Source organism: Podarcis vaucheri (genome assembly GCF_965113315.1).
Source record: "Podarcis vaucheri genome assembly, chromosome: 10".
Lineage (NCBI taxonomy): Eukaryota > Metazoa > Chordata > Lepidosauria > Squamata > Lacertidae > Podarcis > Podarcis vaucheri.
The window spans coordinates 44542098-44555386 of record NC_138748.1 but is presented as its reverse complement, the minus strand read 5'-3'; the positions used below and the strand labels follow the sequence as shown (position 1 = coordinate 44555386).

General features: G+C 45.7%; 1 protein-coding gene across 4 annotated transcripts in view; it reads left to right on the top strand.

Moving 5' to 3' along the window:
* Nucleotides 1-8053: 8053 nt before the first annotated feature.
* Nucleotides 8054-13289, top strand: part of CACNA1I (calcium voltage-gated channel subunit alpha1 I) — a 296624-nt gene continuing 291388 nt past the window's right edge. For 2 of the 4 annotated variants that reach the window (XM_082241265.1, XM_082241266.1), the window contains exon 1: nucleotides 8056-8848. The gene's annotated coding sequence lies outside the window, so the exon portion shown is untranslated. Of the gene's footprint in view, nucleotides 8849-13289 lie in introns of all 4 variants that reach the window. The other 2 variants (XM_082241264.1, XM_082241263.1) reach the window with 2 other exon arrangements.

The window sequence follows — 13289 nt, the reverse complement described above, 5'->3', positions numbered from 1 at the left end:
CCCTTCTCCACTACTTCAGTCCCTGCCAGGGTGGCTTGGGCCCCTGCTGACCCCTTTTCCCCCCTGCAGTGTTCTAAGCAATGTGCGGAACCGAAGGAAACCACTCTTTGATGCCAGCCCACCAGCGGATCATGTAGGGCTAGCCAGCTCATTCCCAAAATAATGGGAGCACCTCCCAAGGTGGCCACATTAAACGCTATCAGTTCTGTGTGCCTTGCCACCCTCATTATCATTGGGATGGTCTGCAAGCTGACTCCTCCTCCCAACAGTTCCCTGCCATCGATCGTGGTCACCTGCAGGGGGTTGCTTAAAGGGATAGTCTGTATCTGGTGTTCAGCAGCAAACTCCTTGCTCATAAAATTGCAGGAGCTGCCTGAGTCCAACAGTGCCTTTATTTTTAGGGGGTGTCCATTTTGCAGCTCTAGCGACACTTCAATCACTAGAGCCGGTCGAGGAGCTTCTGGCACTGGCACTTGGGGAAGGGGCACTTTCACTGCTCTTTGGCCTGGCTGCAGTGCCCTGATGGCAACCAGGCGTTGGCTTTTACCTGCTCCGTTTCTCCCTGCTCTTCCCCCTCAACAGTTCCCACCATCCCTTGCCATTCCTTCCTCTGGGGGCAGACTCTGGCAAAGTGGCCTGGCTGTTGGCAGAGATAGCATTTCCGGGCTCCCTTTCCCTCCTTCTTCGCCCCCTCACTGGGCTTTGAAACTGCGCGCGCGCGGGCTGTTCCGATTTCCATCGGCTCTGCCGGCGGGAAAGCTGGCTCAGGAATGTCTGGAATGCGTAACTCCTTCCAACGTTCCCCTCTCCCTTCCCGCCTCTCCAAGGCTCTTGCCTCCTGGCGCGCTCCAATGGTCAGCGCAGATTTGGTCAGCTGATCCATAGACACCGCCCTGGGGCTCCTGGCCAGCTCGTCTTTCACAGCTGAAGAAAGACCTTCTTCAAATAGCATCTGAATGGGTGCTGCCGATAAATCCCACCCCAATCTGTGAATCAGCATGGTAAATTCAGTCCAGTACTCACGGACAGATCTGCTTCCCTGCTTGCAAGCCATTAACTGTCTGCGCACCGCCCCTTCCTCAACGTCGCTGGAAAACATGATATCCATTGCACGAAAAAATTTCATAGTGTCCTTTAGGATATCGTTGTGCGTTGCCATCAGGGGTCGAACCCAGTCTCGCGCGCCCTTCTCAAGATGCCCAATTACAAAAGCAACTCGAGATTCCTCATCAGGGAACTCATCAAACTGGACATTCAGGGCATATTGCATTTCAGTCCTAAAGGCATGGTAATCCTTGGGGTCCCCCCCAAACTTCTGCACCAATCCTGGTACCTTTCTGGGGAACTGAGTGGTTCTCCCCTTCTTGTCTGCATCTTGAGCCCTCCTCTCCTCGAGCCTCGCCGTCTGCAGCGCCAGTTGGACCTCCAATGCTCGGCATCTTTCTTCCAAGCTTGGATCAGCTCCTCCCCCTGCTCCGGCTGGGTCGCTCATGATGCTTTCTCCTGCACAGGCAGCGTACAGAGACTGTCGGACTGCTATTAGGGGATGATTAGCTGCTTGTGCTTAAAATGGTGCCCCTTCAGAGTTTGTGCGGCCCCACAAACCTCTGTGTGTGACAGAGCTCCTCAGACATGTCTGCTCTAGTCACTGTTAGAGTCCGACAGTGGCTGTTTGCGGAAACGCCTCCAACAAAGAAGTTCCTTAACGGAAACACGTCTCCTGGACTCACGACGTGACAGCTTCCGACGAAGCATGGGTCTCCCTGCAATTGCTTCTGACACCTCCCCACTATTTTCACTGGACGTGTCTCTCACCCCTTTCTCCCCCCTGCTTCCTGCCTGCGCTGCTGCATCTCTCTCAGTATCCCTGAGATCCTCCTCCAGAGACCCCGCGCTCCCCCTGCTGGTCCCTGCTTTGGCTGTTGAGTCTCTCCCAGTCTCTGGGAGCCCTATCACCTCCTTTCCCTCTGAGGTCAGTTCCCTGACAGATGCCAACCATGATTGCTATGTTCTACCACCATTTTCAGAAGCACCTCTATATACCAGTTGCTGGGGATTACAAGTGAGGAGATGCTGTTGCACTCAGGTCCTGCTTTTGGACTTCCCGTAGACATTTGGTTGGCCACTGTGAGAAGAGGATTCTGGACTAAATGGGCCACTGGTCTGATCCAATAGGCTCTTCTTAAGTGTTTCCTTTAGGGAGATGATCAACTGCAAGCCTTTCACTATGAACCTTGCACTCCAGATCAAAAGTTCACTGGCGAGAGGGGAGGATATTGAGAGAGGCATACAAACTCAGTAAAGAGGAACAAGAAAAATCAGTTGAAATATGCTCTCCCACCTCAAAGTTTCATGTGGGGTAGTAATCTGTTTTTGGATTTAATCAATATTTTTAAGTTTTAAAAACTAATTTGTTGTTTATATTCTTGTACGCTGCTTTGAGCAGACAAAATACAGCAACAATTTTTTTATAAAACAACAATTGATATGCTTAAATGAGGGTGGAAAGGGTTTGATGTAGGGAGACATCCGACTGCAAGCTATAGTTTGTTTTGTGCAAACCAAACCATTGAGTCACATTTGTGCATTTTAATGCCCACTCACTCAGTTTGGAGAGATCCTTTTGGAGCTCCTCACAATCCCATTTTATTCTTCTCACCCAGGTCAGTTTGGTTATATCAGTGCATTTGGCCACCTCACTGATCATGTCTAACTCCACATTGTGTCACTCCACTACAAAGGCAAGTGCTTAGCCTATTATCTATTACAATCCCATAATATTTTACTGCAACTGATGCTACTAACTTGTTAACTAAGTACTCTCAATCTTACACTATATTTGACACTTCTTTTCTGTGTGTAATACTTTACATTTTATACATTTCATATTTTACATTTCTCCTTGCATGAACTGCCCAGTTCTACAATTGATTGAGATCATTGATCTTTATTCTCTCTTGCACTGCCATGCTCAAATCTCATATTTTAAAGCATTGTTTAAAATGCATTTCAGAGGCTACCACACCTACCCTTGATCAACATCACAGGATGCACCACTGGGAACCTGATGTGAGGTGGAAGCAGAAACAGTTGCAAGGACAAACTGGATCACAGGGAAAATATTATGGACTTAATATGCCCCCTGAGGTATTGCAAACTGTTATGGAAAACCAGAGAGCTGGGGTTACCTTGCAACTGGGTGTCTGTCTCTCGATCTCCACACCGTTCTAAATCACTAGGGAAAGATAACTGGGAGGGAAGGCGAGAAAGGGCTTCGTCTGCATGCATCATTCTAACTGATGGTGCTCATATCTGTGGCCACTAAAAAGATGCCTGACAGTGGAGAAGCTTAAAGTCAGACCCAATTTAGTGTGTGCTTGAATGAAAAATAGTTAATGCCGTTCCATGTTACACATTGCCTAATCTATCTGCCTCCACAAAATCTTTGAAGAAAGAAAATAACTCGGGCTTCCTCAACCTCGGCCCTCCAGATGTTTTTGGCCTACAACTCTCATGATCCCTAGCTAGCAGGACCAGTGGTCAGGGATGATGGGAATTGTGGTTTCAAAACATCTGGAGGGCTGAGGCTGAGGAAGCCTGAAATAACTATATATAGAAAGATCTTTTATGGCAGAAAAGAAACATAAAAGGCATTGATTTCCTCCTGCACTGTTCTGAACATCTGGTTTGAAAAGGGGGCAAGACTGCTTGCTTTTTGGTAGAGATAATTGACCCTGTAGCTCTCAAGGGCATGTTGACTGCATTAGAACTAAAATGATTTTTGACTATTTGTGGTTCTGGTCAATTTACTTTAATAGAGTAGCAATGATTTGAACCTAGTAGGAAGTCATTGGCCCGATGATTTTGATGGAGGGACAGTAGAACTCCCATTAGACTTGCTGCAGAGCTGGGAGGAAAGTGAAGGCTGCTTAGTCTGGTCTTTACTGGACTGGGTACACACACCTCAACAGACTGTGACTGCATCCACAAAATGTTTTGTTTTAGAATCAACAGAGACTCAAATATTTTCCACCCCCCACCTCCCCATGTAGTCCACACACAATTACAATCTATTGCATACTTTTTGATCCTGAAAAGTGCTTCTTGAGAAACCAGTTTCATTTGAAAAATAAAAGCTCATTGCAAAGCAATTCTACATTACCCTGCAGTTTGTCCACTTGGAAAACAGATGAAAACAGATGTGGGTAGTCCTGGCAATGAGTGGGTGTGTCCACACCTGCCCAATGATTTTGTGGGCAGACATATACCAGTGTTTCAATCACCACTTCCTTCTTCACTTGGGGCATGTGCAGAGAGGAAAAGGCATGGCTAACCTCATCAAGGGGAGGGTTTTTAACCATGTATCAAGTTTCCATGCTCACCCTTGTGGATGACAGGATCTAGACTCACTCTAGTTGCAATCAGCATGCTGAGGATGAGCACAAACAACTCCAGACCGAGAAAGCTCCATTTTTGTGCCACAAAAAGCTTAGTGTGTACACAGCCTACATCATTCATATATAAACAGAAAACCAGAGCATGAAAGATGCAGCATGCTAGAGATGCTTTCAGGTGAAGGAATAAGAGCCCCTTCACATACCCACATTTGGCATACCGAGAATCTGCTTCATTTATATTCTCATCTAAACTTACAAGGATAGTGCGTTAGCACAAATCTATTGAATGTAGGTCAACAGAGGTGCAGTAAATGCGGAATAAGCTGCAAACCGGGAGCACAATGAAGTCGAACCACTGTATGATGTGCCAAGCCCTGCATGGATCCTCTCAACCCACATTCCCAACATGCCAAATTGGTTGCTAAGAGTAGGAAAGCTCAAAAAAGTGAGTTATGTCACATGCTCCATGCTGCAAACCCAGCAAAAAGTAGGTCAATGGTGATGCGACAAATCTGGATTGAGCTGCAAACTGAGAGCACAGCGAAGCACCACCACCACCGTGCCAAGCTCTGCATGGATCCACTCAATCCACATTCTCAACATGCCAACTTGGTTGCAGATAAGCTAAGCAAGACTCAAGAAAATGAATCATGCCACATGGTACACATGGAAACAGAAAATCTTCCGTTGCCTGCCAAAAGTACCTTCTTTGTCAGAGATAAAACTGTGTGATCTGTTGCGCAGTGAGTTTCCACTAGCACAACTGTTGCTTTGGATTCCTTTTTTGCACAACATTAAAACTCACCCATCCTTTAGTGCAAGAGACTTTGCGTGAGTGGACAGAGAATGATGGGTATCCAGCCCAAGGCTAGGGATTATTAGGAAAGATGCCTTTATCCAAAACTGTGGTGCAGCCTAATTGGGAAAACTATGCATCTTTCTATATAGCTAGACTGTGTTCAGGTGAAAAGCAAACAGAAGCAGGGGATGTGATTGAAGAAACCACCACCCAAATGTGCTAAGGAACTTCTACACTAGCAATGAATAATTTTTGTGTGGTCCATGTTAAGTCCTGATTACATGCATAAAGAGTGTGGACTTTCATTTTGATAGTGTGGTGTGGATGCCCATTCTGCAATAAAGTGGTTTGACTGATAATAGTTGCTACATTATAATACAGGCATGGAACAGTGAAGCAGCTGGAGAAGAAGAGGAAGAGACTGGGGGAAAAAACTATGAGTAGAGGGGTGTCCTTTTTTCCATTTTTTGGGCCTCCTGGGAAACTCACCAAACCTATTGTGCCTGGAAAAGGGTATGAAGAGTGTTAAGTGTGTATTTTTGTAATGTTTGTTATTTAAGCTGTCTGTTATTACACCGCTTTGATATAGTTTTATATATTAAGAGGTATCAAAATGCTGTAAATAAATATAATAAACACTACAACACCAATTCTACAATAAACTCACACCTGGATGTGCCCAAAGTTCGCCTAAATGTGCTTAGAATCCCTCTTCAGATCTTCCCACTGAACGTGAACCAGTCTGAAGTGCATACAGGGATGTTGGTGGTGGGGCTGGCATGCCTGCAGCTTCCCACTTTTTATATATAAAAAATTACTATTTTAAAGCAAATTTTCTTTTCTTTTATGGGGAAAAGAAAAAAGAGAATGTAAAAATAAGAAGTGGGGGAAATAAAGAGAAAAAGTATACTAATAAAGTATACTAAAATACTAATAATAGCAACTCACCATCATTTCATATTGTGAATACAGTGACTGTCAGTACATGGATCTTATATACGGTATTTAGTTTAAGTGTTTTTACTATTCTGCTGGGAGCTGCCCAGAGTGACTAGGAAAACCCAGCCAGATAGGCAGGGTATAAATAAAATAATAATAATAATAATAATAATAATTTCAATATAAGTCCTCTAAATGTCCAAATGGGTACCCACATGAGATTGACAAATATGTTTGAATGTAGTCAGGGCAGTAGGCCACTTTAAGCCCAGATACATTTACTCTGAACACATCAGTAGGGCTTATGCACCTTTTCAAACTGTTTAGATAAGTGTGGAAGAAGTCAGAGTATGTTTTTGTACCAACTTATGAAGTAGTGCCTCCACCCACTTCCCTTTGGAAGGTTCTGATGGAATGACTTGTTAAGTGCCAGCGTGCAGAGAGATGGGGTAGGAATTTGATTCTGTTTGAAGTTAAAACCGAAGCTACCCAATTCACACTTTCTGAAACAATATGTGAACTGAGACACAGCCATCCTTCAAAATGTGCACTTCGCTTAATTTTGCAATGCCAAGTAATGTGTACACAGATGCATATACTGGGGTACACAGAGAGCATAAAAATGTGCATATTAGTGAAAATCACATATTAAATGCACTCTGTTAGGGAAAGTTGTTTTACAAAAGTGCATATATTAGACAGAGTCATATGCAAATGTGTGCATGTTAGAAAGTCATACAAAAATGCTGATTAATTTTCATGTGTTTTTTTTAAAAAATTGCAAACTGATGTGGAACTGTTGAAAAGTGAATTTACGTTTGGAAACTGAGAAACTGAGGAAAACAAAAATTGGCATATTTGCCTATCTGTAATGTGCCATAATCCTAATTTAGGAGTGTACAGTGGTACCTTGAGAGCCAGTGTGGTGTAGTGGTTAAGAGCGGTAGTCTCGTAATCTGGGGAACCGGGTTCGCGTCTCCGCTCCTCCACATGCAGCTGCTGGGTGACCTTGGGCCAGTCATACTTCTCTGAAGTCTCTCAGCCCCACTCACCTCACGGAGTGTTTGTTGTGGGGGAGGAAGGGAAAGGAGAATGTTAGCGGCTTTGAGACTCCTTAAAGGGAGTGAAAGGCGGGATATCAAATCCAAACTCTTCTTCTTCTTCTACCTTGGGTTAGGTACTTAATTCGTTCTGGAGGTCCATTCTTAACCTGAAACTGTTCTTAACCTGAAGCACCACTTTAGCTAATGGGGCCTCCTGCTGCCGCTGTGCCACCAGAGCACGATTTCTGTTCTCATCCTGAAGCAAAGTTCTTAACCTGAAGCACTATTTCTGGGTTAGCAGAGTCTGTAACCTGAAGCGTATGTAACCCGAGGTACCACTGTAGTCCCAAACTCCCTGTAACCAAACATGTAGCCTGCCCTCCACACCTACATTGCAACATATTTTTGGTGAATCGTTTTCAGTCTGACCCTTGCTTGGAAATGACTTGTTGGCAATCCAAGAAGCAGCAGCTTTGTTCTAGGCGCCTCCAGACATGTGTTTATTGTGGGATCAGTGCACCACGTGTATACAAGTGGTTTTTGTTTGTTTGTTTTGCAGCATCCATACGTCATTATCGTCCAAACACCAGCCCACATTCCCCCCAATTTTAATCCAGATTATATCCAGGGAAAATCCAATTAACAACAAGAAAAACCTGTTGCCAATCAGTGACCCATTTGGCAGCCCACGCGTTTATAGCACCAAGTTCCCCTCTGGAAGTACCTTCCATCTCTCTGAAAAGGGGGTAAATTCACAATCTCCCAACCTGTAGGGAGAAACCTGAAGTCCTTCTCAGATGCTAAACTGGAAATGAAGACGCATAATGTGTGTGTGTGCGCCTGTTAACCAGTCATCTTGAGCCCAACAGCGGAGAGCTGGGGCAGAATTGTGTGCGTGTGTTGGGGATGGGGAGAGCGAGCGAGCGAGCTTCACCCCTTCCTTTCTCCCCTAAAATTGCCTTCCAGTAATTGTAGGTTTCCCCTAAAGACATTTGGTGTCACTGTAAGGACAGCATTTTTCTCTGTCTGTTCAGCGATTCGGTTGCTTTCCCGGTGCATCCACTCTGCGAAGCCTGAGCCGAGCCTAGCCTAAGGCACAGCGCGGGAGAAAGAGAAAGCAACGGCAGACGACCCTCTCCTCTTCCTCTTCCAGGTTTCCCTACCAAACTTCTCCCCTGCCATCTTCCACCTCTCCTCCTTCCTTCCCTCCCTCCTCCTCTTGCTCACCTGGCTCTTTCCTGGGAAGCTCGCTCGCTCTCCTTCCCCCCTCTCCATCCAGCCCCCTTTCCCACCCCGACGCGCAAGGGCGCGCGCGCCAAGAGTTCCAGCTCAGGCTCCCAACCTTCGGACTCCAGCCTGAATCGGAGGCACGTTTTTTTTTACCATGTATTTCCCCTTTAAACCTTCTCCTGCCTCCCAGCCCTCGCCGCCGCTTCCAGCTATGGATCTAACGCAACTGCATACTCTCCACTCCCCGGCGCTCAGCTGATCCTCATCGTCTTCTTTTTTTGGGGGGGAGCCCCGTTGTAGATGTGCGCGCGTGTGGGGGGTGTCTTTTTTCTTTCCTCCCCCCGGCTGGGAATTTTGTCAAACTACCTTCTTTTTCAAACTTCTCTGGACCTGGACTCCCCCCACCCCTTCCTCCTCGGATATTTCTCTTCCATGCAAAGGTAGGTGACCAGAACACACCTGGCTAACCTATTGCCTGGATGGCTTTTGTTTGTTTGTTTGTTTGCTTGCTCTTTTCTTTTTAATTAGACAAAAACAGGGGACTTGGGGGCTGTGGCCAACTAAGTTGTACTTAGAGTAGACCCATCGAAATGCAATGAAGGGACCCAAGTTAGGCATGCCCGTTCATTTCAGAGGGTCTAGCCTGACTAATGTTGGAGGCGACCCTTTGGAATCCTCTCCCCATAAGCGTTTCACTTCCGCACCTGTTTCCTCCTCGAACAGTAGAAATAATAACCTTTAAAAAACAGACCAAGCCTCTCTGTGGGGCTCCCGCTGTTTCTGTTTATCCCAGAAGTGATCATCATTTCTATGGGGAAGGTGGGGTGGTGATCCAGTGTGCAGGGCATGTAACTAGTGATATATCTGCAAAATTGTTCCAGGAAAAGATCTGTGTGCGTAGGACCAATAACATGTTCCCTTTATGTGTGTTCTCGTATGTCTCTAAATATGACATAGCAGGTACGAAGGACATATGATATCTGACATGGGATCCTTATTGTTCTGTGGGGGTGGAAAGGAATGGGGAGGGCTCAGAAATTCCCCCTTCCTGGACCAGGCTTTCCTCTTTCTATTTAACTTTTGGCTAAACCATCTCATAGCAAAAGCTGCTCCTACCCCTTAATTTGACTCTGTGCTTAAAAGCCCTGGGATCTCTTCACAATGTTGTTGTTTAATTGGTTTTTTGGGGAGTAATCCTACAGTGGTTGTTATTTCCTGGCAATTGTCTGTGCAGTAGCCCAAAGTGCTCTGGAGAGGATAGCAGTTGGAAAACACTTTATAATGCAACAAATGATTAATTATTCTCATTATTTGGAGCATGTGGGAAAGCTGTTTCCAAGAGGGAGAGCTTATAAAAAAGGGGGGGGGGGAATTATGTATACTGGCAAATGTTTAGCAGTCTCTTCCTCCCACCTCTCTCCTCTCCTCTCCCCCCACCTCCTTGCTTTTGTATCGTTTTTGCAACACTCAAGTGGATTCAGTTTGTTTCATGGACACAGGCAACAGTCGGATGAGAAGTAGCTGGAGGTTTGGGGGGTGGCAGGGAAGGGGGATGATTTCAATAACAGTCATTGCCTAGAAAATGAAAAACAACAAAAAGGAACCCCCAGCTCACACTGGTTTTCCTTCCAGGCGGAAAAAGATTGATGAGAGAGGTGTTGTCTGGTTCTGTTTAGGGCTTTGGTTTTCTCTCTCCAGCCACTCTCCAGTGATAGTTGGTATTAGTTCCCCTGTTTCATATAGCAAGCTTGCTGATCTCTCCAAAAACCAGGATGGTAATTAATGGTTTGTTTTCTTATTAGCAATTGATGAAGGGAGGGCTCACCAAACTCTTGACTTCCTCCCCTCTCATCTTGTTTTGGATGTGATGCTTTCAATTCTCCCAAAGCAACTTTTTCAAAATTACTTACCCATGGGGTGGTGGAACTGGTGGGAGAAGCCTCAGCCTTATAGGTCATATCATATGTGTGTGGGATCTTGGATGGATCTGGATCTCTGCCTTGATAGATTCTCTGCACACATTCCAACAAGCTAAAGTGGGTTGTGAAGCTGCAAAATATCAGGGTATTAATGGCATATCATTCTCTGTTGGCTGAAATGGGGTGGGTGGGCTGCAAGGGAGATGTTCCCTTTCAGTCTAGACAAGCCTTCTAGAAGGTCACCATCTTCTTGCAGGGGAGGGTGCAGGTGCATCCTCATGCCAGTGACACATGGACACGCATCCTTGTGTGCCTGACTAGCTTTGGAAGAAATGTCACATTACCCCGCTTTACAAAGGGGGCAGTAGTTATCCAGCTGTGGCTGGCATTTGTGAGTGTGTCCTGTTGTTTCTAGAAAGAATGGGGAAAGCAGGTTTCCCAGGCATCTCACTAGAAAGCATGTGCCTGGGCACTTGCAAGCTCAACATGCAGAGCAGACCTGGCACCTGCCTCTCCGTATGGTTCAAAAGCACAACCTCTATGTGCAACAGTGGGAAGGGGCGTTGATGGCTAATTCTGTGGGTGAAAGGTGAATACTGTATGTCTGGAAGTGCTTAGGAGTGGCCTCCCTTGCTTTTCTATATAATTTTTATTTCAAGCTTTGCAACTTTAGTTGCAACTTCACTGTGGTGACGGTGGCAAGAGCACTAGAGGATGCTGTATATGCTATGGGTTTGTGGGAAAGGCCAGAGCTCAGTGTCAGAGCATGCAGAAGGCCCCGTGTTCATTCCTCAGCATCTCCAGGTAGAGATGAGAAAGACCCCCTGTCTGAAATCCTGGAGAGTCAATGCCAGTCTGTGTGGGAACCCTGACCTAGATGGTCCAGTGGTCTGACTTGGTCCCATGCATCCATGTTTATCCTGGGGGAGTTGCTGGATCTCCCCATATTATGTTGTCTGAGTTGATGGATACAGGAGACTGAACTGGGGCACAAACGTTTTATGTTTTCTACTCAATCCAGCCAAGATGTAAAAAGAAAAGGCTCATGCATGTAGAAATCCACTCCAGTGTTGCCACAGCTTTCTTTCATCCCTACACTTTCTTCAAGGAACTCTGGGTGAAATACATGGGGGTTATCCTGTTTTTTAAGCAGATTAATCTGGGATCTGAATTTGGGTCTCCTTAGTTCAGCACTCTGAACATTGCCGCACTTGCCACCACGAACCCCATGCAGGGATAGGGGACCTGTAGTCCTCCAGTTGTTGCTGGACTCCCCACCTCCCATCTGTCCCAGTTAGTGTTGACAATGAGCAATGCATGGTGGGACTTGTAGTCAAGCAACATCTGAGGGCCGCAGGTCCTCCATCTCCATGATACATACTGTTTATCCCCTAGTAGGGGATTTCTCACCACTGCCGAATTATTTCTATATATTTCATTCCTTGAGAGTTCTTTCCTATACTGTTTCATTGCTTCAGGTCCATAAAAATGATTTACCACCACAAATATATGTGACATAGATACATATAAAACAGGATAAATGCATGGCAAATGATGAGGACTCCACTTTCTGCTGGTTTGACTATGCTCCCCAAAAGCCAGGTGAAGCAGTCACGTCCAGCAAGTGCCCCTGCCAACATTGGCTCAGAACTACTGAGAGTGAGAGGTAAATATTATTGGTACAGCAGCTGTGTGCAGAAAGGCTGGGGTGCTTCCATTTGAAAGATTTATCAGCTGTTGGGCATGCTTGCAGCCATGGAGGCCTGTGTCAGTCTCTTTGCCTTTAGTTCAAAGGGCATAGTGTGATGATTTGCAAAGTCAACCCAGGTGACACAGCCCAAAGGAACTGCGTTCCTTAAAATCTCAGGCAGTTCTATGATTCTTTTCTCCAGCACATCTTTCCACACTTCTGCTGAGTGTGAAATTGTGCATCTGGAGAAGCAGGAAGCAAAAGCAGGCAGCAATCCGCAATCCGGACACACAGCCCCAAAGCACTTGTGTAACAAAGGCCACAGTAGTTTCTGTGGTTTGCAAAATAGCTAGGTGTACTTCATATAGTGAGAAGGATAAGGAGTTGTGGGGAGAAAGGGAAATTTTGAGATGTGAAAAGTCTGTAAGGCTGTGTATCAATCTGTCAGTATGTGTGTGTTGCTGTGCAAACCTTTGCTGTTCTCCAGCTCATCTCCCTCTGGTTCACTCAATGCACTTCTATACCTGACTGTCCTTTCTGCTTGCTCTGACATTCCTGGCCTCCTTGCTTCTTCCAGCCCCAGGTCCACTTCTGCATTTCAGTCGCGAGGGTTGCAGCATCTCCCAAGTGAATCCACATTGGGAAACTCCATAAAGCTCTGCCTGGTGCAACTCACTTTATTACAGCAGCCTTGTGCTTCAATAAAGAAATGCCCAAATATTGCAGATCTTCAGAGTAGGAGAGGATAAGATAAACTTGTATCACTTGTGGATAGGGAAGGGAAAAACTAGAATCTCAGCCACTGCTCATAATAACACACAGAACTCATTTGATGCACCTTCTTTGATTTGAAATGCGGAAATGTGGGTGGGTTTTATTCCTGTTTATTTCCTGTTGCAAAAGAGAAACAACAATTAAAAAACAAACAAATCCAATCCCATTGGACTCATAACTGTGTGAATGCAGCAGAATTCATTAAAATAACCAGGCTCTGATTTGCTGGAAGCTGTATATTTCTAAAAACTGGTCCAGCAGCCTAGGGCCTGCTTCTGAGTCTTTATACCTGCCGGTGGGCTATGTTTCAGTCAATGGACCTTTGCGTGAGCTGACCCGTTGTATTTTAGGATTAAGGCCACAGGGGCTCTCTGCTTTAAAACCAACTGACAGAATCGTGGGCATTCTAGCTGCCTCCTCACCAAGTGATTTGTTGCTTGAAGTCTCACAGCTGAACATGTGAATCACCTGCGTTGAAAAGCATTGCGTCTGCAGTGA